Source organism: Calliopsis andreniformis, chromosome 8 (assembly GCF_051401765.1).
Source record: "Calliopsis andreniformis isolate RMS-2024a chromosome 8, iyCalAndr_principal, whole genome shotgun sequence".
Classification (NCBI taxonomy): Eukaryota; Metazoa; Arthropoda; class Insecta; order Hymenoptera; family Andrenidae; genus Calliopsis; species Calliopsis andreniformis.
The window spans coordinates 6,481,362-6,504,179 of NC_135069.1; the positions used below are offsets into that span (position 1 = coordinate 6,481,362).

Here is a 22,818-nt window from a genome sequence, read left to right on the forward strand (position 1 = left end):
TTAAAGGAATCGAGACACCTGGGTCTACCATATTTTTAATCCTTATAATTTACCATGAACTTAAAATCTTCAGGATCTTCTCGAACGAACTGACACGTGAAACCAACACTTTTAAGGCTGAAAGGCATTCTGTAAAAATGTCCCAGCGCAAGCTTTTATGTAACATGTCGTGCCACGACGCGAATCGCAGATGGTACAGGGCCTGCGAAAGAGGTTCCAGTGGAATCCCCTCACAACTGTACACGCACACTCTCGCGTGACAAGGCGGTCAGGGAGGGAAGCTGGAGGATGAGTAAGAAACCCTAAACTACGTTTTTACCCGGACGTTACATTTGTCGGATACCATCCACTCGGGACCCGAATCCGTGGACCCTCGTCGCAGGAATGTTTCGGGAATGTCGCGAACTTTTAAAATGTGGCGCTGCATTCGTGTACCTTAGTATCGCTACTAGTTTCAGCCCGACCAATGATCTACGGTGATCTAGGGAAAAAGCGTGGATTCCCATGAAAGAAAATAATCATTCCTTGCGTAAATCTCAGGTCGCCTGTTTGTCGTTTTACAAGAGGCAGTTGGAAATGTCTGAAGAAAGAGTTAAAAGGCACTTGAGAAGCTGGAACAAATAGCATATCAATGGTCTGAAGTTTTTGAGAGATGAACTATAATAATTTTGTGAGAGTCAACGTGGCTAAAGTCCTTTTTTGTTATTTTTCAGGAGAGCTGAAAAACAAATGCGATTACCCATTCCTTAACATAGCACTTAAAGTAGTTTATACTAATAATTTTCCTTCACTTATGTCGTAAGTTAACTAAATTTCTATTATTCTAATAAAATGAAGAGAAAGTGATAAGATCCTGTAGAAAACTTAATTTTGAAAAAAATGGACTTGGATTAGTTTGACTCTGAAGTACAGAATTGGTACTGTGGAGTAATTATGGGTTATCGAAGTTTTCTTTTGACGTGACTTCTTCGCTCTTCATTGAAGTTCTCATGGTAATTATTGTCTCTCACTGCATGTCAGTACGTTGTCAACCACGTGGGGATGGTCGTCGATTAGTGTTCTGACAGTTTCCTCACCCAAGGGATACGAGTGCATCGAATTGGTAAATGCAAGTAGAAGATTCCTTGGCGATATTATCGCTACGCTGAAGGGGAACTGGTCCTGCGTTTCCTTCAACATTTACAACCAGTGATTACTCGAAGACTGAGTGCTCTGCACTTTGTCGGTATGATCTCTGCGAATTATCATCGTCGACCATGCTAACTATTCCCCTGCACGTTCCTCTATGCTATTATACAGTGTATTAAAGACCTAGAATACTAGGAATGAAATTCTAGGCTCCTTATTAAAAATTAAATATAAAAATATTTTCCACACTGATAATTATCCTCGTACAGCTAATGTCTTTAATTTTGAGTATTAAAACTTGTAAGTTGTATTTAAAACACGATCGTCTGCATCGTGAGATTTCTAAATATTTTTAACTCCAAGATCCGATCATTAAGGTTCTCATCCGTAATTGCAAGGAGCCGTGACGCCAACCGAGAAAGTTCTTCGAGCTACCAAAATTCATTCTGTTATCTTATCTTAAAGAAAATTGCACGCAAATTGCCAGGCTGATACGAGAGCCTTAATTAAAGCTGTGTACCGAGGTCGAGCTGGCCGCATTCATTTCGTGAAACAGGAAACACCATTTCGAAAGGTAAATTCGCAGGGTTGAGGTATGGGGGCGCTTATTTGCGCATCGCGGGATGCTTGTCAAGAGAAATGAAAAAGGAAACAGCTGAGTCGGAAAACGACTTTAATCCTTTTTAATTGGCGGATTTCGGCGAACAGTTTGACTTGCGACTTAAATAAATTAACATTACTCGTAATATATAAATCCAAAGCGCAGAATTGCAAAGTACAAGCAACTGCCAGTCTTGAGAGTCACGTGCAGCATTTAAAGACAGTAAAAATTAGAACACACTATTATCACGACACTTGAACTCATGTTACATATTATAATAAATCCATAGTGTAAGTCGAGGTTTTTCCTTGTTTTAGATCTATTTTCCTACACTATGAAACAAATTTGTCATAAGAAAATTTATTACATTAATAACGTGAGTGAAGTGACAGTAATGTGTTCGCACCTTAATTCGTATCGTACACTTTCTACTAAAAGGAGAATATCAGAAAGAATTAACTGAAATTTCTTTAAAATATCGACAGGCAGAGATTTCGATTACTCGGTCCGATCATTTTCACGAGTGAACGCCTTCTTGCACACGTTCCTTGAAAAAACTCGTGATTTGTTGCTCGTCCATGGAATAAAGACGCGTCGTAGGACGTTAACTATGCCGCAGTATAGTGAGTTAATGTCACGTGGGAAATCTTAGGATCGGCATCAGACAAGTCTCCAGCGAGTGGAGTCTAATTTTACGCATCGCTGACTGGCCTGGCTGCGATGGAAAGACTAAAACGGATTCCGACAAGTCAGACGTTTTACCGTATTCGATGATTTAAATGTAATGTCATGGCCAGCGTGCTGTCTTCCTTTCTTCATTCACACCTCGCTGATTTACTGCGTTTGCAAGTCGAGGAAATCTAGGGAAATTGGAACACACTTGTGAGTGGAGTCTCAGGAGGCTTCCTTGGTACCTTAGACACAATTCAATTAGCGTGAGAAATAAATTCAGAGTTAATAATATTTTCGTTAAAATATCTAATAGAAGACGATTTAAAGTGATTTTTGTTGTATTGGATATAGGATTGATTTGATGCTTGGTTTTAATAGAAATTGGAGTAGAGTAATTGAACTAAAGATTGACATTTTGGGTTATATTGGACGGAGAATTGATATTACTATTTGTGGAGAATCAGTATTCAACAATGATTATAAATGCACTTTTAACCAAGCCAACGTCTTCAATTGGTTGACTGAATACTATAATATTCGTACAGCATACACAGTGATTGTATAGCTGATTACCCCCTTTGTGGAACATTATTCCAGACGCATATTTAAAATTCAGTTTGTCAATTGGTCTGGTGAGGAGTGTCGTCGAATAATGACATAGTAATGTCGCATAATCCACATGTACATGCAATCAAGAGCATAATATTGTCTCTCTACTATAGTGTTCCGCCAGGTTTATGACGCAAGGCTTCCTCTTGGTGTAGATGTCAGACCTTGAATATTACATTTATTCGTTTATTTCGTCAAAACCAATCGAATGAGTTTAATCAATTCATCGAAGAACTGGTTTCGTTGTAACTTGGTTAAGTTGTCCAGCGATGAACTTGTTGAGTGGAAATTGGAGTCTTTTGCTATGCTTTAATATATGTTTCATTCCGCATAATATTAGCAAAGGAGTTTCATTGAAGTAATAAACATTTGTTCTGTTCATGTTCGTTCTTTCCAGAAATGTTAATTCTACATTTTTGAATTTTGCAGTCAAGGCTTTCCTTTGTTACGTTCTATGTTTAGGCACTCACTTCTGGATTTTCCTCGTTGTCTTGTTCGTCGAAACCTGCGTGTTGGGCTTCCTTGTAAACAAGGTGAACGAGTTCCTCGAATTAATCGATCAGCACTGCTTCCGTTCTCACGTGAAATTCCTTTAAACTGGTTTGGCTTTCTGTTTAGGCTGCAGTAATTAAAAAGTTAATTAACTCTTTCCGTTAACGCGAGGGACTCTTATTTTAAAAAGACTTTCACGCTTGTTTGCAATGCGATGCTTCTTCCTTGGGCAAGTAACGATCATTAAAAATTGCAAACATCTTTGCGAAGGCAACGCCACTTATTATTGGCATATTAACACGTGAAAGGTTTATGAATATTCGACTCTGTATGAGACCGACTTCATGAGTCATTCGATAGCGCAATATGTCAGAAATGTTGATTTACGTATTTATTTTACGGGACAAACCCTTTAGTATACGAAAAAAATAAGAGTACAATTAATCATAGGAGGACAGATCGATTTACAGTATCGATTTACATTTTTCAATAATCTATTAACATAGTTATTTTCGTCATACATTGCATAATGATTTTCCATTTACTAATTCTACATAGGAGTAAAAAACAGTTATTGACACAGCAAAGGAAAAGCACCAAGTTGTCAATTTATCCAGACCACATAAATCTGTACTTCGTAAACTTCCCAGGTCCTTCATTGTTCTCCAGGTTCCCCAAAGCCCAAGCTTAATTTCCCCAGTCTCGAGCAATCTCCCCGTCCTCTTGGCTTATTTTCGTGAAAATGCAATGGACCATCGACGCGTCCTGCGACGCCTTTAACGTTCCTGGAACGTCCTCCCCGTTAAATGCACGTCTTCGAAGACTATGCTGGCCGAATTTCTCAATGGTCGTCGCGATTGTCGGAACGAGTTGAGCTAGATAGTCTCGCGCGTTGGGAGGGCTCCCCAGGGATCCCTTTCGGTAAACGACGGAACAGGAAGAGCCGCGCGTTTTTCGCTTATTGGATGAAAACAAATAAGGGAGAACTCATCATCCGCCTCGACTCGACGACACCGATAAAACAGATCGACCGAGATAAAGCGTGGATCTCGCAGGGCCGTGTATCTCCTTTTCCCCAGCAGGTTCTTCCTTCGTTTCTTCTGGGAGCGATCGCTCACCCATTGTCCTTCGATCCTCCTCCCTTCGGCTCCTGCTTTTTGCAGCCTTTCCAGGTTCCTTCTGGGGAAATGATGGTCCTTGCGCAAACCTCCGTTTCCTCGAACCTCGCTGTCCAAGTCAGCTGTCGCAATTAGAGACGCCCTTCTACGCAGAATTCGTTATTACGAAATGACGATTGCTCTGAGAATGGTGACTGACACGCACGATTCCGCTGTGAGTTGCCCTTGGGGAAATTCATGTGAGCGGGATGTTGGAATGAGTGCAATTGAAAAAGTGGGAGTGACTTGGTTTCTTTGAAAGAGGGATTTTATTTGATTTAGAGGGTCAAGGAAAAGAAAGTTGGTAGGCAAATGTTGGTTAAATATTTAGGGGTTTAAATTAGTAATGGTAGGCTGGCTACTAAAAATTCAATTTTGTACCGAGGTCTAGACTCGCTCTTCTTTTATGATACTGTCTTGTACCTTACACGACCTTCCTCCTGGCATTTTCATAGTGACTGAAAGTCTTCAGGGACCTTAAAAGCGAGTGTATAACGCGGGGTGGAACTTGGGTCGTGGGTTGCTTCGCGAGGTGTTTCGTGCCACCTGAAGTGCTTTCCTTGTTGCACGAAAATACCAAGTCGAGTACCGTTGCTTGTATACCCTCCAACGTTGACTAATAGAAAAAGGAGAACCTCGGAGGGAGCTATAAAGCAGATTCAAGTAAGCCGACGTTCGTTGTTGTGTCAAAGAGAGTAGAACGTAGCGCAGAAGAGTAAACACTGTTGTTTGCTAATCCTCTTAATGTACGACTCTGATTCTTAGGAGATGTCAGAAATAGCTAAATAAATAAATGATGTGTTCTTATAAATATTTAATTCCAATATTAAATAAAAAAAATCATATAATAAGTACCCTTTTGTATATATTAACCCTTAAACACTATTATCGAGCTTTAATAGAGTTTTAATACATGTAATAGTTAAGGGTTAATTTACTTATATATACCTAAATGAACAACAAAATTCGCTCATCTTTAATAATACCTGAATTTGAATTTTAAGTTTAATTGAATAAAGGGAGCTAGAAAGTACAATAGCAGTTATTGTAGGGCGATGATAGATGCAAGCTGTGCCATAATACTGTTTCTCTGGTATCAAGTTATGAAGCGCTGACATCAGCGAAATACGGCGATGTTTGCGAATAATACAATGATAAAAATGCAGATGCGCGAGTGCAGTGTGTACAAAGCAACGAGCCCGACTGCATCTCTTGTAGTTGCATCCCGTGACCGGCTCCATAAACTAACACATATCGAGTCCCTTTGATCTGCGAGCTCGGGTGACTCGTTGTTCCTGCGTTTTGTAAACGTCGATACCAACCAAATCGCCGACGGGTAATTGGATTTCGCAATTACATGCAAATTTAGTTACCATCGAATTTAATTACGTAATAAAATCATGCCAAGGCAAAGAGCGTTGATCTTCTGTCCTCGCTCAATTCAAATTCGCGCGAGAGGTCTGCGCTGATGAATAGAGAGTTGCAGGATCAACGAGTACCAAATATTCAGTCCACGATTATAAATTGAGAATTCTGATGAAGGAGCCAGACGTGGCAAATTGATTCATAAATCGTTTACTCGTTTCGAGAGTGTGCACGCGTCTAGGGCAACAAAAAGGTCATACGGCAGACGCTGCAGAGTAGTTGCCAGACAGATGGACCGCAGGGGTTAAAGAAAAGAGCGCATAAAATTGCAGGATGGTGTTTGATGTGGCGACTCGAAGGGCCACCTTGCATGCTCGTTTGGAACATGGCAATGGTTTATATGACTCTCCAGGCCTGGACAGAAAGTAGGCCGATGGCATCCAGCTTGGAACATCCCGACTGAAGAGTCGCAACTTGCGAAGTGGATTACAGAGTTACGAGTTCCGTGAGTGGTTGCGCCGACGATGTTACGATTCCTGCACATCCGGTGCACGCTGCATTGTTATCGTTCGCAAGTTAGGCGCCTCCTCGGGACATTGTGCTCACGGTTCTCCAAGATTCCAACGGGTAACTTTCTCCCCGAGCCTTGCTACAAATTGCCTCACTGCAAGCTTTCTCTTTTCATAACAAGGAAATTGTATTTCCCGAGCGGAAATAACGTTTTCGAAAACGCCTTAGTGAGAATTCTCGTGGGTATTCGTGATACTATGTCTTGTACTTGTTAGTTTCATGAATACACAATCTCGATCGTCTGGTTTCTGATAAAGAAATTCATTTTTTTGTTAATAAATAATACGAGCAGTACGACTTGTGATCATCTTGTTAGAGTTAATGGAAAATGCTTAAGTATCGATATAAAATTTAAAATAAAAATGAATGACGATAAAAGTTCAAATTGAATCGAAGTTAAGCTCCAATTAGCGACTTGGGTGAAATAGAAATAGGATTCAAATATGTAAAAATGAATGAATTTAGCGATATTTTTGTAATCTTCTCAGGCTCATTGAGGAACGTCTTTTTGGAGTACAAAGATGATTGCATTTTCACGATCCTCAGAAAGTATTGATTGAATATAGTTAAACGCTGCAGTTAGAAATTACTTTTGCTCAGATATTAAATAAAGCTTTCCGCCGTGCTTGAAGGAAACCCACGTGCTTAAGTGTTCATTATAGCTCAATAATTATTCTCGAACAGTCGAGTATTTCTTTTCAAAACGGTCACGAAATGTAGGTCATCAACCACCAGGTCCCAGTGACGTTAATAAGATCAATTTAATCTTGGAAGGCCATTCTTACGCCGGCCCAAATAACTCTTACCAAGCGTTCTTATTCTCATTATCGCATAATCATCGAGTGAAGTGTTTCAGTTGGCCTCGCCGTGTCATAATTTCCAGCCAGAAGAAATGCGATATGCTCGAGTGACGAGAGTATTTTTGCTCAGACCCTCGCGATAAATCGCGGCAATTTACCACGAACATTCGGCAATCTGTAATTCAAAAAACCAGCCAGTTGATTACTGTTCTCTGCAGGAGCTTCTTAAGCGCTGTTTTTCCATACCAACCTCTGTTCTCCTTTAGATTAGTGGAGGAACCCACTGTGCTGCCCATACGTTTCCAAAGTTACCATTTTTATATAAATATCGTATTTATAATATTTACATGAACACTGTTAAATTTAGGAATAGTATCAAGGATCTTAATTAAAGCTAAATTCAATTCTTGATCTAAGTCTTTTGGGGGTTTCTACATTATCATCTATTTTAATTGATTTCATATTCCATATTCTAATAAAGCACACAAAGAAACGTTCAATCTATAATTCTTGAATGATTTGGAAGTTTGAAGCTTGTGAAAATGTAACTGAGAATTTAAATTAAAATTTTCTAAATTCCATTGTCGAGTAACTCTATAAACTCGACGTCACGATAAAGCAGAAGAAAGGCATTACCAGCTGACAAATTAAAAGACGTGGTGCATATAGAAGGTGGAGAAATAATCAGAAGGAAAGTCGTCGGGTTCTCTGGCGTGGTTCGGGGTTCGTGTGCATCCAGAGAGAGCACAGTTCCACGGTCGATTACAGCGTGACAAATTATGTCACGCTAAAACGCCGCCTTATACCTGGCCGACAATACAATCGTCCCTTTTCCTCCTCGCGACGTATGCACACACTCGTATGGCACGAAATAAAGCGCAACTTATGCTAATGTCCTGTTGCGCGCAAATGCACAAATATTCGCGAGGGGAGTCCAGCATAGAATTGCATTTCCGTTGTATTTGTCTGGTAAACGATCGCGTTAGGGAGTGCTTCGTATTTCGGCGGTCTGAACGAATGCATTTAACGTGCTTAATGTTGGGTGAAATTTCAGGGTCTCTTACTGGAATGTTAAAACCTTCAGGAAGTTGATTGTGGCTGTTCAGCTTCGTGAAATTATTGACTGCATCGAGATTCCTTTCTTTCTGTAATTATTGTTGCATTAACTGCCTTCAATTTACGCTTTGTGATCACCTACGATAGTTGTCGAACGAAAATATCAGTAGGTTGTATATGGATATACTTTGGGCTATTAGTCGGTGTGGAACATAGTGTGAAAGCTTTCAGGGTGACAGTTTTATGGTTTCTCGATCGATTTCTGGTTGAAATAGAGGGACATTTTTGTGAATAAAATTAACATAAACAGGTCCACTTAGGAGCCTGGCACAGACGTGTGGACACTGTGGACACTGTGGACACTGTGGACACTCTGGACACTGTCATTTGCACTGAATAAATGGGTAGATAAGAGGACAGATAACTGGATCTCACATTAAATAAATCTATCGAATGGCCTTTATTGTTGGTTAATACTATTTTAGTGAAGAATTTTTTCCTGCAGTGAATTATAATTTGCAATGGATTATATTTATAACCTTTCGTTAAAAGCAGACATCCATCAAAAGAGAATTATGTGAATCACTGAAAGCTATTATCGCCATTTCTCCATTCCTCGTAAAATTAAATTAAAAAGCTAGTTAAAATAGGTTAAATGCGAGTAAATTATTTTCCAATGAAAGTGGTAAAAAGGAATTTTGCATCGGCCGGGAATCGAACCCGGGCCGCCCGCGTGGCAGGCGAGCATTCTACCACTGAACCACCGATGCTTGTATCTCTAGCTTTCGCTGCTGCTATGATAGCGGACTGCCTCCAAAGAATCTGACCCCATTTATCAGTGCTAAGATAGTAACAGCGTTGAATAGAAGACATAACATACTGATTGTAACTCTGAAAAAAGAGCTGCCATTTATTAAAATCCCATTGCTGCATCGTGACTCAGTGGCAGACCCAAAATACCACCACTTTGCTCCACCACTGTGCCTTTCTTACTTAATTACATTTTACTATATTAGTATACTACATCAGTTAATTATATTAGAGTATAGAATCAAAGCAATTGAAATTTATTTATTTCCAGAGCATCAAAGAGAAAGGAATAGTAGAATACCTCGCAAAATTTTCTTTTATCTTTGCAATAACGTGCAAACACGCTGCCCAGAAAACGCAGTTTCAATTGTTATAAAGCCTCACGCGAGCTGACTTATAATAATTGCATAACACGCCGCGAAGTTACCAGCTGCAGGTAGATGCAGGCCGCATTGTTGCTCTAATTACAAGCCGCAGTTTAGTGTTAGAGCACTGTGACGGTGGATGCAGCGAAGGGGTGCGGGGGTGGCGAATGGAGTTGAAACGAGAGCCACTCGCTTTGCGCCAAAGTTCAGATCCTCTACGGCGTAAACGCTCGTTATCTCGCATCTCTCGTATCACCAGACCAGACGAGATTCCCGCGATAGGAATCATCAGAAGACGCGAAAGTCATCACCGATGCGCGGTGAAGTGCTTATGCTTTACAAGATGACTGTGCTCGAGTCTCGCTTATGCCTCTGGTAATCTGCCTTCGAAGGAGAACCGTTAATTAAAACGTTCCTCTTCCCCTTCTTCCCCTTCGTTGCAACGGATCTATTATGCTCCTCCTCGAGAAGTTAACGCTCGTGCCATGGGATTCTTATTTTCTGGCTCGTCTGGTTACGCCTCGTTGTCGTGCCGCTGTAACGGCGAGATTGGCGGCGGTGAAGGGAAATTAATGGGAAAGTTAAATGCACGATAGAGTAGGTGAACTAGGGATTAAGCAGCTCCGTGGGATTATGGTAATGTCGTTACTCCGCGATACGGCTCGAATGTTTTTGAATAAAGTTCGCGTTACACGAGACCTGGTAATGAGTGAGGTATATTGTTTTTCTCTACGCTTGAAATACTCCGTGCGAGGATGGTACTTCCGGGCAACGGAGTTGCGATCGTATTATGGAAATGGGAGTTGTTTGAGCGTGCTACGCGAGAATTCGTTCCGCGAGTGTGACCGAAGGAGCATCGATTCAGTGTGCAGGGTGTAGAGGATGGGCTCTTGGAACGATTTCCTGTTTTGGTGGTAACAGTATCCTTATTAACAGAGTCTAAATTTTTATGCAATTTCATATGCTAGTAAAGACAGTTAAAGAAATGCAATCTAAATAAAAATTCTTTTCGTCTTCTAAATACTGCAGTCACTAGTCTACATTTCATATTTTCTATAGTTCTCAATATTATATGCATTTGATAACTTTTTCCACATTTCAAATTTCCATAAATGCATACATGTCTACATGGAAGAACAACTAAAGCAGAAGACTATTTCCTTAAAAGACAGAAAATATCAGTAAAATACAAGAACTTGAAACCCTGTATTCTATTTCATATGGAAACTCTCATTTAATCTCTAAAATATTAAAAGAAAAATTGTCGTTGTACTGATAGCTTAGATCATGTTAGCACTGAGAGTTAGACCACTCATATATGGTAAACAGAATTTTTATTTAAAATTAAAATCCCTGTGGATTTAGACTTCCGAGGGAATATAACGTGGCATTCCTCCGAATGTGTTAATTAATGCAAAAAGAGTTCGTTCTTCTCGAGTGGACCACCGTGGACGTGAATGTCCGATGGAACGACGTTTCTGCCCGACGTTCGAACTGTCTTCGAAGCATGTACGCGGCGTTTTACCTGTTCCTTTTCTGTCGTCGATTCACGGCCATCGTCTTAAGCCCCCGAAAAGAGGCTTACATTGATTGACGGAGAAGTTACCAAAACTGCCGGATTGACGGTTTACGCGGCCGTTCTCGCGTATTAGCCCTCTCAACTTTTCGTTTTATCTGGCCCCTTGTCTACCATCGCGTTCCTCCGCTGGACACGGACTCGAAGTCACGACGACTTCGTATCTCGACATTTCCGCGTAAGCCTACTCTATTCAAGATTTAGAAAGCGATCCCCTGGCTTGCCTGCGTCCTGCCCAGCGCTGACGCGGTGGAATCGAAAGCCGTAAATCCGATCGAACGCAATTTCGGGAGATGACTGACGGAGTTAAAGATTCCTTTTTTTGTTCGCTCCGTAACGGATTCGAGAAGCTATGAGAATTATAAGGCGAGAGATTCTTTGATACGATCGAAGTCCTTGGATATACTGGCTACAGTGGACGGTAGTATCCCACAGGGCTTAATGTTGGTACTTATAGGATGGTCCTTGCCTCGTGGAAAGTAGTACAGGTGGATTTAAGTTAGAAAGTAAGAAAAGGGTTCGTAGAAAAGTATATTTAACATAGACTTATTTTATATAAGTTGTTTGGGTTAATTTCAGTGACTAGTCGAAAGATGATAATATGTAACTAGAATTTAGATGTACAAGTTTCATTGTTCTAGAGTCCCATTAAAATCCAAGAATGACACTCGGTTAAGGAATCTCCTCCTTCTAAGGCTTCAATTATTCTAAGAGGTACTCGCGCCTAGAATCCACATAATCTTGTGTCGATAAGAATTTCTATAGCATCAGCGAAAGGAAGGATGCACCATCGGTGCAAGCAACGACGCTGTCCTTTGAGTAATTAGGGTCTGCCTCCAAGATGAGGTGTCAATGAAGAATGATAATTAATCTCGGCGCAGCCCTGGCGTTGAAGGTCTTTAATGAATGCTGCCGTTATTGCGCCGCAAAATGGCTCCTCCTATTTTCCACATCTCGACTAATTCCGATAGATTTCCACCGTGGGGACAATTCGGTCGTCGCGTCAGTAGAAATGTTCCTTCGGCTATAATTTGTCGCAGGTGGTCTCTCGAGCCGTTCAGTCTTTGGGAAATCTGAGTCTCGTGCCTGGATCCTATGGTCGTTTCTTCCTCTCAGCATCTGGGATCTTCTCGTTCCATCCTCCTTGCGAGATAAATGTGAGCGAAGAGAGAACGATGGCTATGCTTGTCACGAAATTTCATTTCGGTTTTTGGAGATGATCCCTCTTTCTCGAGGAAGCAAAATATTCAGCGGTTCTGCATCGGCGTAACTAAATTCTTTCTCTTTATTTCACTGAGTCTAGCTCTGCAACATGTGGACCTAGTTTACGTTTATTTCTGCAGGATCTTGAGTCAGGGTCCCTCGTCTTGGCCAGCAATTCGCGTGTGACGGTATTTATTCTTTAACTGAAACGTGCAAGGTACAATCTGTGTTTTATAAATGAATCTGTTTCATAAATTAATATTCCTCCTTACGCATAATATATGGCTCTGAAAACCACTGTCTGATTACTCTGATTCCCCTACGTTTGCAGAGCACGAAATCTTGGGGAAATTATTTTGTCTAATTACGAACTTTGCTTAAATTCCCGTGGCGTTCGCTAGACGATCGTTCACAAGCTTCTGTCGTCCTCTCCTTCGTAAGACGTTTCACGAGGGAAGACAAGTGCTCTCGGCGGACAGATGAAACGTAAACTTCGTCAGCCGGCGTTTTCCTTGCAATTAACGGCGATCTTCGATCTGGACTGTTATTATTCTTGTCTGCCGTTAATTCACGACTACCTCATCTTACTGGAGCCGTAACTGCCTAGAAGGCGGATCGATATTACTTGGGCGAAATTGCCCCGACGCACATGGTCGACACTAACGAGCCTGTCCGACCGAACTAATTACGGGAATGTTGTAATCGTGCTTTTCGCTGAGATTCTCCTGTTTTAAGTCGCTCCTGGGCGTCTACCTCTGCTCTTCCTGGGCGTACCTTTTCCCTGACTTCTTTGATTGTAATCCTAGGATCATGTGCATCTGGAAATCTTTGGAAAAAATTAGAGGTTGTTCATTTTTGCCAAGCTTCTCGAAACAAAAAACCTGGAGAACTCTTTTACTCTATTTCGCTGTCTTATCATTGTTGGATGACCAACCTTCTCTTAGCCCTGTGTCATCGATGAGCACTGCTAGTCACTCCTGTTATCACTTCCTAGGTCAAAGTACAAATTCGTCAGACTTACTCATATTTGTCTGAGGACTTTGATCATCCTCTCTCCACTAGATTCAGTAGTCTATCTAAGGCTGTATCTAGAACAAATATGAATCTATATGGTCACAGTAGATAAAATCGCCTGATTTTACTCGCACTTTCAGATGTACCATATTGTTGGCCAAATGAATCATGACTACGTAATATGTAAAATTAAATTCCCATTTACATAATATGTAAAATCACTAATAAGTCAGAATGTGTCCTGGGTGCAACCAGCTGTGCACAGTGCAGCCAATAGATTTTTATTAACTCTACAGTTTCAAGGACTGGCACACGCGATCTTCCTGGCAGGGAAATCATTCCGGCAAGGGATAATCGATTTCGAAGCAGACATATCGTGGATTTCCGCGATCCCTGTCGCAGCCGATAAAGCTAGTTCTTAACTCCCTCGGGGGTCCGATAACACGACGCTGGATCGACGTTTTAGCGCGAGGCCACGAGGACGAAGCGGTGGCAAGATAAGGCGAAACGGGCGGGCACGTAAATGGCAGTGGCGGTGCTGAAACGGATAAAAGGGTTCGATCAACCCTCCACCACCGTTTCCCAGCGTATACTGGATTATCCTTGAGGTTTTGCCGGATTACGAGCGAGTCTCTCCTCGAGGATCATCCGGTCATGCGCTTCTACCCTTTCCGCTGCGACTGCACCTGGAAATCCATCTAGATTCTAGAGAGTGCTATCGACTTATCGACGTCGTCCGACATCGATGGCCTCTTACTTTTTACAGGAAGCACCCTCTCCACTGGACGTCGCGAATGGTGAGGAACTTTTTCGTTATTCCTCACCGAGGACCCAGAAATCCTCTTTTTCTTCGTCTGCTTCGAATGAATCCCTAAGCGACAGCGGTTCCCATGTTAACTGATTGTACTTGTCAGGGTATTCTCAGTGATTCTTTTTGGGAGTAGAATATGGGCCTCGAAATTTTATGTTTCGTCGTCTATGATAAAATATGAAGTATATTTCTTCTTCTTTCTCTTTATTTTATTTTAAGTTACATTGACACCTCGGTCATTAGCGATTTATGGTTCAGTTATTTTATATTTTGTAGAAGTTGATGTTCTTCAGAAATGTTATAGTATTTCTCAGATAGTCCTTTGAAGTATGACCAGTTTCTGAATTTATCTCGCATCTACGTCTGTCTTGTTCAAATTTTCTACATTCGTATAAGATATGGTTGGTTGTTAGAGATTTGTCATAATAGGTACAGTAAAGAGGTTTTATTTTGTTCAAGATGTAATAAAATATGTATAATATTTTGTGAGAAGGAAAATATATGAAAAATAGTGTTATCTTTAGTAGTTTGTTTCACACGAAATTAGTCAACTCCTTTTATTCCTGGCCGAATGTATTAAGTTGAGAAAAAGACGATAGCGAGTCTGTTGGGGCCATTTTAGACGCAGTTAACGTCTGAGAAAATTTTTTCTTGCTTCGTAAATTGTGCACTTTTTTAATATTCATTCAGGGAAGTACATCGATATCATGAAATATTCCTGTCGCCTCGTTCCTCTCTTTGTCCACTTTTTAGATTCGTGTTCCATCCCCCCACGGGAAATCAATATTCTCCAATTTCGCATGCCTTGAGACTTTCAGGATTTCTCGCGGGGCCGATTCCTTTAACGTCAAAAAAGAAACGTTACTGCGTTTCAAGTACGCTTTAAGGAATACGTATCGAATACGTTCCACGGGAAATAAAAATTCTCCCATGGCGAATTTGCCGCCCAACAAATTTTATCGCTGCCAATACGCAGTACTAAAAGGATAGATCTTTCAGTAGAAAGCTTAAAGGTTGTCAAGGATTATCTTTTTTCGCTATGTTCTCGAAAACGAAATTATATGGCTTATTTTATGAGACACAAAGGGAATTTGAGAAATAAATATAATTAGTATAACGATTTTAAAAAACTGTGTGCTCTCTGTCTGTTCTGTTCCAGGGTAATTGCTCGAACGTATTATCTATAATTATTCTAACTTCTCTGTCACTCAGATTAGTCACTTAAACATAGGAGATAATTAAGCCATATCAATTACGTACTATAATTAGAACAGATACAATTAGTCTCCGAAATCAGTCGAAGTTCTCTAATTAGTGAGCAAATTGGAGGAATCAAGTCCAATTACAATTAGATTAGTGAAGACCATTAAACTGCTATCTAAATTAAATTTTGTTATCTCTACATTATGATATCTAATAGTAGTTATCTCAGCCATAACTTATCTGTCACGTTAAACACAATTGAGTCGTGTTATGTTTTAAAACAATTCTCGTGTAATCTTGAGGACTTTCCTTGTCATTGTAGAATATTTAATGTCGTCACACTACATGTTCGTAGATAGTTCCAGTGTTTTATGAATGCAAATGCGAGGATAACCAACGCATAAAGATATTCTCTTTGATGTATTACGTTCCTAGTTACCCACACGGAAGTTCTCGGAATAGGTTCGACTATCTGGATAACCAGTGGATCAGCGTCGCGGCGCGAGGCGTCGGTAATCACCTAGCCATAGCTGAAAGCTTCTGCAACCGTGGTTCACGTTAATACACGGTTTCACTGGGTTTTTCCTTGTCTACCATCCTGTTACATTGCAGGAGGCTCACTACAAGATTTGCATCGAGGATATCCGTTTCACGTGCTACAAGGCTGTTTCTCGATGCTAACAACGGAGACTTGTTAGCTACCAGAAATAATAGCAGTTCCATGGCAAAAGTATAAGCGCTGTAACGATTCAGTTATGTGATTAAAACAGGACCAAGGAGAGGAGGAATTTCGTCTGGACTAGGTGGTTGTAATTGTTTTATCTTAGTATGCAGATTGTCCTCAGAAATTTGGAAACTTAAGAATTCTAGGTGGAGTACTGGTAACTCGAGAAATATTGTCATTATGGTAGTGTATTTATTATTAGACAGTACGAGGATCTTCGCCATTTTCTCAAGCTTAGTGCAGAGATTGAATTCTTTCTTCCGAGATTAATTGGATTCACGAGTGGAGTTTCACGAGTAATTAAAGAAAAGCAGGTCTTGTTATTTCAATTAGAATTATCTGTAGAATCTACAGGCTCTGTTTTACCGTTTCTTCCAGTAACGCCCTCATTGTTAAATAAGCCTCGTGCGCAGTCAATTTTGATGCTCGTGCACCGCACCGAATAACGCTTCCCACACAGTACTAATTTCCGCCTCCGCCGACGAGTCTGCAACCGTGAGCTCGTTTAACAGTTCATTAGCCACGCTATTCCTCGAAGGGCGAATTATGCAAAAGGCAGAGCAACTCGGCTGCTCTTTCCCTTACCGTGGTCCACTGTCTGGGAGCGACGATGGTCACGTTCCAAGCCGCAGAGTGGCCTGGTATCTCGTTCACGATCTTCGACAATCGCCCAGCGAAACTCCGAAGACGAGAGCCGCGTATTGTCGAAAAGCGCGCGACGTGTCTCGAATAATTGGATGGCTACGCCTCGACAAGCAACCCTTCCGTCGTTTTGTTGCACGATCCGCTCGTCCGACGTCAATATTCCGCTCCGTTAAGGCGGAACTTAATCCACTAACTTGCAGCTTTGCCATTCTACCCGCGACTATGAGTGTTGCTTATTTTGAACAGCGGAGGGGGAAATGGAACTAGCTATAGCGAAATGGAGTTGTTGGTGAAGGGACGTGTTTGAGGGCTGATGAGGACTTCTATAGTTAGATATTGATAAAGGGTAAGGGAAATGCAGTGTCTGATTATAGCTTCAGAGGTTTAAGAGGTTGTACCTCAGAGACAGACTAATCCAAATCCATTTTTTAAAACCTAAGTTTTTTACAAGATCTCATTACTTTCTCTTCGTCTTAGGTGAAGAAAATTTAAGAGTATAAACTATTTCGAATACTATGTTAGGAAATAAGTAATCGCATTTATTTTTCGGCTCTCCTGAAAAATAGCACAAGTGGACTTGGATTAGTCTGGCTCAGAGGTACAAAATTACCAGCTTACGACTACGAAATGTCTAAAACTTATCTCGATCATTGAGGCTTATTCGAATAAATCCTTAAACTCGTGTCAACTTATTTTCAATAAAAATTCACCAAGGAAAGGTTCATCAAAATACGTATCCATCTATGTCCTCCCTTATAAGTATTATAGTTCTACTGAAATCCCAAGTCACCCCTGACCACATCTGCCATGCAGTTACCCAAGAATCCCAGCTTCGAAAATTAACCACGCACAGGGACGAGATTCGCGCGAAGGAAAAAGCCAGGTGACTAATAAAACTGGCGAATAGATCAGAGACGTCCCAAGAATCTCGCGGGTTGGAGCAGTCGAAATTCAACGGCGGCGCGCGTCAAGGCACTCCATTTGCCAGGGAAATTGCGTTTACCCCGCGACTCTCGCGAAAGGTGGCAAACGCGGCAGGGGAACGCAGACAGCCAGGGCATGATGCATCGTTCCAGTGATTTAGGGCGCTGCGTCGTTTGCACTTGCGCCGGTGCAATATTTATTATTGTCTCTACAGAGGCGGACATGTTTACTATGATTGCACGCGCCGACACACGGCCCGCGCACCTTTGAGCTTTTAATTTAAGCACTGCCGGTAGTGACGCTGACTCGTTAATGGGATACGATCCTTGCCGCGAGATTTAAGGCCGTTCGATGAGGGGATCGTGAAACAGCGCGGACGTTAATAGCTGGAATATTTCCTCAAGGCGAACGCGGAGAATCGATGGAATTAGTTTCCAGCCGCTTTCACGTTGACGCGTGCAATTCACATTGTTTCTCGGCGTGCTTTTAACGGGAGGATCGACGCCTGGGAGCGAATTGTAATTGCGATTTATGTTAAATTGATGTGGCTTTTTGTACGCCTGGTTTACAAGTACTCAGTGATTGGGAAAGTGTGATAATCGATGACTCGATGATTCAAGCGAGGAGTCACGTGTAGCTTAATCTTCCTGAAGAGTTTCGAAGCATAGGATTAAATGAGAGGAGGAAATTTAATTTAGAACATTGAAAACTTCGAGAGGGAAGATTTATCAAAACGTCTGCGAAAAGAGGGAAAAGTAGGAACTTAATTAAAAATTGAAAAACTTCAGCCAGAAAATCCTGGGTCGCGTATTTACATAAAAGCATTATCTTTTAATTTTCTTTTAATCAGAGCTGTATATCTTCTCTAACTTAAATAGAAGAAACATATACATATACCCAGAGTTTAATTCCACTTCAAGATTTAAAACTTCTGCTCATCCTCAAAACTTCGTGGTAAAATAATTATCCAAGCGGTTAGGTCCTCTTTCTTTCTAAAAGGAATGAATGCACAAGCACCGTAAGTTCGCCTATTCTCGTCACCCGATGTAACGAGATTCAACGTAATTTCCTCGCTAACCACCTGCGGAAAATTTGATACGCGATACCATAATGAACCCTGTTATTCTGGTGCTGGAAATTAATGTTTACGACACGACTTAGCAACTGCAACCAACGCGATATGGGAGGAAGGGCAGGAACTACGTATAGTAACGTCTTCGCTTTATACGCGAGCTGCCTCGAAAATTCCGCGCACGATTTGTTGAGGACTAAGCGAGTCTTGGCACCCTCTACGTTCTTCCGTGGCTGCAACAGAGTTACGTTGATATGCGCGGTACGGATGCCAATAAACTCGGCCTGCAACTGGCCAACTGGTGCTAACTGTAGACGCATTACACCGATAAGAACCGTCGAGATAGCTCGACTCGAGGAGGTTTAATCGTATTCACGCCGATGGACACTTTCATGATACGGTGAGGGGATACATACGTTGCTGGAAGGGAATTTTTATACATATTAATGTTGACATCGATGCAATGTGGCCATTCTCGTGGGTGTAAAATATACTTAAAGATTTAGTGTATGGAGGTAGATGGAAGCTTGATACGAGTTGTGCAGAGTTATCGTACTCTACTTCGAAGTTTATGATTTACGAGCCATTTATTTAATTTCATTTATTTGTAAGCAGGATATACCCATTAGTGTTCGTTAGTCTCAGTTACAGTAGGGGAAACATACATATCGAGAGCATGGTCTTCTTCAGTATGCTTCTCTCGATACCAAACAACTTTCCTTAGAGACATTTGTTTCTCAGCTCGCGAACTGTGTTCGTCAATAATGTAGACATTTTTGCGAACAGCGAACAGTAAATAGCAAGCTCCTCAGCAAACAGGGAACATTGTTCACTCGGAAAGCGCTACATCAAAGTGTCTGCTCTCGATATCTCAGCCTACAAATTTTCACGAACAGTTCTCCACAGTGTAGACCCTGCATCAGGGCGATAAAAAATTTGCGAACTGTTCGCAAACATCGTTCGCGAATCGTGTTCTCGAATTGCTCGGTGGTGTAGACCCAGCTTAACACAGAGCTCCGCAGCCGCAGAAATCTGCATCTGCCCAGGCCACCGATCCATCCACCCATCAATTGTCTCTGTCAGGCGAAATGTCGGGAGGTCGACCGCCACTGACAGAGTCGACTTTCTAATTCCCCTCCAGATCGCTGGCAATTCACCCAGAGGGATCCCGGAAGCTAAACGTTTCAGTAATAGGCCGGCTTACCGAGTAATTAATTAGCATAACGCCGCATTATAACGGCGACGCGGAGGGGCGAAGTCACGCTAGGCGATCCCCGTGTCGCTCGTCACGAGCCGTCGCCCCGTCACGGGACTTCATTCGTTAAGGCAACCACGCCGATCACGTTCCACTCGGACGGTGCATCGATCATGAAACGCGAAAGTGCTCGCTGTCATGGAGCCCGACCCGTCATTATCGGTGGCCCCTCGTTGACCTTCCGACTGTCAACGTCTCTGTACAGCGTCGCGTAAAAATCCAAAGGCCTCGACGTCCGATCTACTCGCAGGCTCGATTATTCGCGCGTCGCATTACACCGTTCCCGAGCGATTGATTTATAATGCCATGCCAGCTGCCTTTTTTCCCTGCTTTCGTTCGCGCTCCCTCCTCTGATGGATGGTTTAATTCCATCGACGAATAATGCCCGCGGATCCTGGTTACGTCAGAGGCGGATTCGGTCGTTTCAGGAGAGGCGCTTATCGCTGGCGATCGGGAGTCGGTCTGTTCGATTGTCGGCGCTTTTGGTTTGTTTTGTAAGCGGATTTTTCTGGCGGGTGACAGGACGCGGAGATTGATTAAAGGGAGGCGGGATTTTTGCTTTGGACGAAGTCGAATGCGACTCCTGGGGGGCTCTGGGGATCTTGGGTAGAAAGGAGTAGATGTTACGTTGTTGCGTGTGATGTGTTTTGTTCGTGTGCATAGCTATTTTATGATTTTTGTATCGAATGTGTGGGAGATTAATGTTTGAAGGTATTTAAATAATGAAAGTTTGAAGCACAGTATTGAATTACTATATTGACATATCGAGTGATTTAGGTACTGAGTTATTGGACTATGAAATTCATAAAATATTTTAAGAATTAAAGTGATTAAATATTATGTGTTAATATATTACATTTTTATTTTGTTTCTTTATGCATATACTGACACTACTGAAGCGAAGCAGATGAGTAGCTCGCTTTCAGTGAATCTTTCATCTCTTCATTAACACTTCACAGAGAGGTTACTAGTCACGAAACTTTCATCCTTTCATCACTGAGTTGAACTCGTTAAAAAAACATAACCCCGAAGCAGAAATTTCTTCATAGACTAGAGGATATCTTATTCTTCATTTGAAGTCAGCCCTTCTCGCATATAAAATAGAGAACTTCTCGAGTATGAAATTTGCAGTCCTTCTGGTCAAAAAGAAGAAAAAGGTAAAAAAGAAAAACGGAAGAAAAAGGAACAGTTTCGTGATATATCTTCATTTGAACGTATTACGTGGCGAAACTGGGGGTTGTAGAACACTGTTCTCGCTGGATATTCTTATATGAAGAACACGTTTTCAAAATGTCTTCAATACATCATATAAATGTCTGAGAAAATAGTCATTTTTCCTCGTTAATTCGTAATATATATTTTTAATGTATTTATTATTTTTGTATGCATCACTTTACTAATTCTTTAAAATATATTTCTGATTGCAGGTGAGCTTTACTGATTTTTCTTCGACTTTTCCTCGATATTCCTGGTAATGTAAATTTATTTATTTATTTTCATATATATAAAACACTTAGAAAATATTCTTGTTGAATTTATTCGATATCTGAACAGTTATATTACTTTTAGTGCATTTCTTGCATACACAGAAAGATACTCAAAATATTCAAGGATATCTACTATAAAAATCCTACTGCATCTTATTTTTTAACAAGAAATAGATGTAGGTCAGTTTGCCAATAAGCTCACTGTGTTGCCATTGTCCCAGAAATTCGCTTGAAAAGCACGAATAGGTAAATGACCGATAATCTCCATTTTAATGGATTATCAGCAACTAACCGGGAACTCTCGCGTTCATGAATTTATTGGAAGTCAAATTTAACCCCTTGTTGCAGTGTTTACGTTACATTATGAATTAATTCAGCCTCGCGGATTTTAGAAAGCCTGCACTGATTACGGATCAACGTTTCGCCACTGTTTTCATATAATTAAAACTTGTATGGCCTCGAAGAATGCAAATTCGCCGCTTATGTCGCTAACGAGGATCGGTGACAGTATTTTATCGATAATACATGCATGTTTGCTTGTCGAAACACAATGTCAACGTTGCTCAGAATTTGTTTAGAAAATTATTTTATTTTACGAAGACAAGCAAGAAAGAAAATTTCAGAAAACAGTTCTCTTAAATAGACTTTGCTTCACAGAAAAATCAATCAGCTAGATTTTCAATTATTTTAATTACATTTTATTAAAGATAATAGTTCCCCAAATTGTGTATTTTATCCTCCAAATTTCAATTACGAACTTTTTATTGAACTTCATTGAATGAATTCCCAAGCCATAAATTACACCCACAATGAACGCACTGGAACGTGTAATTGCAGGTATAAAAAGCTTCCGATAAATTGGCATACGATCCAATAAACAGAAATTTTTCTTGTCTCTCTATGTCCACAATGTACCTACATGTCGCACAGTAGCACAGTTTGATCCCTTCGGTTCATTAATAAGCAAGATTGCCAACGCGCTGTCCGCGGTTAATCGACCGAGGAAAAATCATGTTTCGATGAATTACAGAGATTACCGATCGATTTCCGCCCGTTATCGAACTTTTCTCTGCCACCGGTGAACAGGGACAATGGCAAGTCCACGGGGCCCAATAAAATGGTATCGACAAACCTGACAGATAAATGGCGTAGGAACAGCTGGAAAGTAACGTTCTAAATTACAGAACACCGATATCCGGTAGTAAAATGAAATTTGTCAGTGCCGCGAACTGGTTTGATCGCAGTGATTTATGACACGCACTTCGTCGTCAGCGCACGA

The 22,818-nt window shown here is 41.1% G+C and overlaps 1 protein-coding gene and 1 non-coding gene across 2 annotated transcripts in view; one reads left to right on the forward strand and one right to left on the reverse strand.

The window, feature by feature from the left end:
• Window positions 1–22,818, forward strand: part of Alpha-man-ia (alpha-Mannosidase class I a) — a 463,063-nt gene that overhangs the window by 39,014 nt on the left and 401,231 nt on the right. The window lies entirely within an intron of this gene.
• On the reverse strand, window positions 9,150–9,220 carry Trnag-gcc (transfer RNA glycine (anticodon GCC)). The gene has a single exon. It is a non-coding gene; the product is annotated as a tRNA-Gly (tRNA).